Source organism: Suncus etruscus, chromosome 2, assembly GCF_024139225.1.
Source record: "Suncus etruscus isolate mSunEtr1 chromosome 2, mSunEtr1.pri.cur, whole genome shotgun sequence".
In the NCBI taxonomy this organism is placed as follows: domain Eukaryota; kingdom Metazoa; phylum Chordata; class Mammalia; order Eulipotyphla; family Soricidae; genus Suncus; species Suncus etruscus.
In genome coordinates this window covers 1,372,558-1,377,385 of record NC_064849.1, presented here as the reverse complement: position 1 = coordinate 1,377,385, position 4,828 = coordinate 1,372,558, and the positions used below count along the sequence as shown (strand labels likewise).

The window sequence follows — 4,828 nt, the reverse complement described above, 5'->3', positions numbered from 1 at the left end:
GTGGAAGACACAGTTTTTTAAAAAAAGAAAAGAAAGAAAAAAGAAAACATCTGGGTGTGTGAAGATACAAGGAGGACCAGGTGCTTTTCTGGGGCCAATAGAAACCTTCCTGGCTCTCCCACAGGCACGAAACAAAATCTCTGAAAAACAGGAGAAGCGTGACAGCCACACCTTGAAGATAAGGACCAAGTGGGGCCCTGGCACTCAGCTCACAAGCCCCAAGTAATTGTCCATCAGAGAGCGGATGGCAAAAATGTCATTCCTGTCCACGCGGGTGCCCACGATCTTCAGCCGAATGTCATCTTCCTGCTGAATCACGATGTGCTCATCCAGAGTCTTGGATAGGAATTAGGATCATACTCCATCTCTGACGGGAAGGAATGTCGTGAGATGAAGCTGGACATGGGGCCAATTTCAGTGAAGACTCCACCTTGTTAACCTGGGTGACGATGGCCTCCACAACCGCCCCTTTCAAGGGCCAGTAAACAAGGCCTTGCACTTGCCTGGAGACAGGACAAAGCCTCGGCCGGGCTGGATCACACCCGCACCAATGTCGTTGAAGGGAGTGACGGCGACCACAAAGCCGGACTTGCCTGTGCAGGTGCAGGTGCCCTCCACTTCGGTGAAAAGCTTCTGCTTCACGGCGTTGGGCAGGTTGGGGCCGAAGTAGCGGGTGCAGCAGGATCTTGCGTTCCTAGGAGATATGCTAGAACGTCTTCGAGAAGGTCCCAGCAAGGCCCCTGGGTCTGTCTCAGAACCTGTCTGGATAGGCGGGATAGAAATCACGTGGACGTGAATTTCTAAAAAAAAAAAAAAAATTGCCCAAGACTTATAGAGAACCTAGGCATTTAAACCAGGGGACAGGTGTCCCCCACAAGCTATAGCTTATTCGGGGGACTAAAAATGTCCCCCAAAGTGCATGCCAAAACAGGGGCAAAAATTTATCTGGGGGACAGTAATGTCCCCCTATGGTGGCTCCCTAATCAGGGGACAACAGAGTCCCCATCTGCTGCACATTAATCGGGGGACAGAAAGTGTCCCCCAAAGGGCTTGCAATGTCCCCCCATGGTGGCTCCCTAATCAGGGGACAACAGAGTCCCCATCTGCTGCACATTAATCGGGGGACAGAAAGTGTCCCCCAAAGGGCTTGCTGAGCCAGAGGCACAAATATTTCTAAAAAGAACTTTATCTGGGGGACAGCAATGTCCCCCCATGGTGGCTTCCTAATCAGGGGACAACAGTGTCCCCACATGCTCCATTATATCGGGGGACGAGGAATGAGAGGTGCCCTGCATGTCCCCCCACGCGCCAAGAAAGAGGAAGGTTTTCTGGGTGGTGACATTGATACAGGGCTGGAAGGAGGGGAAGGTCGGGTCTCAGACCTGGCACCGAGAACCCCAGCGGGGTTCTTAGGGAGTCGCAAAGGGCTCTGACTCCTACCATAGGCCTGAGTCGGAACCAGGCTCTAATCTGGGGAGGTTTTGAGTAAGTGGTTTCACCCCTCCAATGTTTCAGCTGAAATGTGGAAAAAGGCCTCAAGGGCACACAGAAAATAAACTATAACCCACCCAAAGATGGCTCTCTTATCTTTTCTTTTTCTCTCTTTTTTCTAAATGGAAAGGTATTTGTTTGTTTGTTTTTTTTTTTTTGAGGGGTCAACCCAGCAGCGCTCAGGGCTTATTCCTCACTTTGCGCTCAGAAATCGCAGCTGGCAGACTTGGAGGGACCATATGGGATGCTGGGGATCAAACCCATGTCCATCCTGGGTTAGTCTTGTGTAAGACAGATGTCCGACCGCTGTACTATTGCTCCGGCCTCTTCTTTTTCTCTTTATTTTGCTCTCTGGGCCCAATCCAGCAGCACTCAGGCGTTACTCCTGGCTCTGCTCAGAAATTACTCCCGGCAGGCTCATGGGACCCTCTGGGATGCTGAGGATAGAACCTGGGTCAGCTCTGTGGGTAAGACAAGCGCCTTCCCCACTGTGAAATCACTCTGGCCCCTATGTACCTTTTTTGGGTGTTGTGAAGGGCCACGCCGACAGTGCTCAGGGCTTACTCCTGGCTCTGTGCTCGGAGATCCCTCCTGGCAGGGCTCAGAGGATGATAAGACGATGTCAGAATCAAACCCGAGTCAGCGGCAAGGGAGGCAAAGTGTCCCACTGCTGTTCTATTTCTCTCTCAGCCTGTGGTGCCCATCTTACAGGTAACAAAACTACAACCCGAGTCACCCAGGTGCAAAGTCCAAGGCCACGGGTGCGAGTCACCTCCCAGTCTCATGCTCTACCCGTCAACCCACTCCCCAATCCCGCCACTCACAGCCCCCAAAACTGCCCTTCCTGACTCTCCGTGTTCTCAAGCTCCTGCTCTGCTCTTTGGGCCTCAATTTCCCCAGCTTCCACGACAGGATCTTGGGCGCCCGTGAGAAGGTGCCAGAATCAGGCCTCAGCCAGTGTTGGGTCGGTCGGCCTGACCAGCCCAGCCCCAGCTGCGGTGACACTCGCTGTGGGTGACTGACAGCTGTGGGGCAAAGTTGCCCCCAGCCCCCGAGGGAAGGTGAGGCGGCCACCCCCAGGTGTCTATTCCTGTCTCAGAAGCAGCCACTATTTTGAGGCCCTCAAGCCTGAGCAGTGGGGAGACGCTGGAACACCCCGAACCGGGAGGCAGAGACCCAGCGCAGCCTGGGACAGAGCGGGGGGCCACGCCAAGCGACCTGGGAGCCCTGTTCCGGCAAGAGGGGGTGCTCTGGCCACCCCACGGGGAGAGCGTGAGAGGAGGAATTCTGGTGGGCTTCCTGCACCAGGCAGAGCGGGATGGACCTTGCTCTGGGGCAGAGGACCAGAGGTGCCACATCAGGGCCTGAGGCTACAGAAAGGCCCCCCACCTGGGCATGAATCCGAGGCCCAGAGCTGTTCTGAGCTCCTGCCTTTCGATCAAACGGGTTTGAACCTGGGGTCACCACAGGCACGAAACGGGGTCCTTCCACCTGGCGACTAAGTCCTGGTACTGAGTAATAAGACAGCAGGTGTGTGTAATACAACCAGCGGGGGGGTGGGGGGGGGAGGCGGGAGTGAGTGTGTCTGTCTGTCTGTCCTCAGAAGTTGCCTCCTCTTGCATGTGTGTGTGAGCCCCTGCAACCCTAACTTGTGGGCCTCAACCAAAATCGCAGGGCTACGGCCCAGAGAGATAGGACAGTGGGCAGGGTCCTTGCTTTACATGTGACTGACCTGGGTTCGATTCCTAGCATCCCATAGGGTCCTCCGAGCCTTCCAGAGGCGATTTCTGAGCCTAGAGTCAGGAGGAACCCCTGAGTGCTGCTGGGTACGACCCAAAAACAAAACAACACAGAAAAAGATTCTGGATTCTGTGCGTTTCCTTCATCGAAGTCACCATTAGATGCAGAGAGACATGCCCTGCAAGCAGGTTGTGGCTGAGTCGTCTGGGTGTTGAGAGTAGTCAATGCTAGGGCAGCAGTTGGGTCTTCCCTGGTAGAGGTTTGCGTCCTGGTGATGTTATAGGCAATTTGGTTGTTTCCCTGATGGTACCCACGGTTCAGGGGTGTATGGGCAATGCCCATTCTTCTGAGGCCTGAGCCAAGTCATTATGCCATTGTTCTAAAAGGCCCAACTGCATTACAAAATGTGTGTTCCCATCTCTATCAGATAAGAACTTGTTTGCATATGCAATACTTTTCCATTTTAATGTGCCTATGCAAAAGAGGACGATGCCACAAGGTATCCCTTGGGGGCCAAGGGAACAAGTCCAACTTGGTTCTAACAGGAATGCTGAACAGAGAGACTCTTCTATCAGAATTCCTTACTGAACAGATCACAAAGAAAAGAAATGCAGTGGGCCAAATTGTCACTGTATAAGAGGATATTCGATAAGAGTCATAGCTGTGAAGGGAATACATTTAAGATATTCAAAGGAGATACACACGTCTCTTTTATGTCTTTAGAAATAATCAGGGGGGAAGGGTGTTGAATCTGGGACACCACTTTGGTCTGTGATTTGGCCTTCTAGAGTCCGCAAAGCAACTCCCAGCAGTCCCATCTCAGGACATGTCTTTGAGTGGGGACTTCTCAGCACCGAGTATGGTGCAAGCTCAGGTACACAGTGAAGGAAGGTGGAGGACAGGAGGCCGCTGAGAGTAGATACATAGGAACAGAGTATTAGTTTCTTCTCAGGCTGAGCGTCTATTTTTCCAGGACAAAGCCTCGGCCTGGCTGGATCACACCAACACCAATGTCGTCGAAGCGAGTGACGGCGACCACAAAGCCAGACTTGCCCGTGCAGGTGCCCTTCACTTCGGTGAAAAGCTTCTGCTTCATGGCGTTGGGCAGGTTGGGGCCGAAGTAGCATGGGTGCAGCAGGGGTCTGTCTCAGAACCTGTCTTTATAGGCGGGATAGAAATCACGTGGATGTGAGTTTTTTAAAAAAAAAAATTGCCCAAGACTTATAGAGAACCTAAGCATTTAAACCGGGGGACAAGTGTCCCCCACAAGCTATTCAGGGACTGAAAAAGTCCCCCAAAGTGCATGCCAAAACAGAGACAGAAATTTATCTGGGGGACAGTAATGTCCCCCTATGGTGGCTTCCTAATCGGGACAGCAGTGTCCCCACGTGCTGCATTATATTGGGGGACAGAAAGTGTCCCCCAAAGGGCATGCCAAACCAGAGGCACAAATATTTCTAAGGTGAACTTTATCTGGGGGACAGTAATGTCCCCCTATGGTGGCTTCCTAATCAGGGGACAACAGTGTCCCCCCAAGTGGCACATTATATCAGGGGACAGAAAGTGTTCCCCAAAGCAAACAGGAAACCAGGAGAAG

The 4,828-nt window shown here is 52.6% G+C and overlaps 1 pseudogene; it reads right to left on the bottom strand.

The window, feature by feature from the left end:
* Positions 1–204: 204 nt before the first annotated feature.
* LOC126001025 (DNA-directed RNA polymerase II subunit RPB7-like) lies at positions 205–4,327 on the bottom strand (annotated as a pseudogene).
* Between the last annotated feature and the right edge of the window lie 501 nt (positions 4,328–4,828).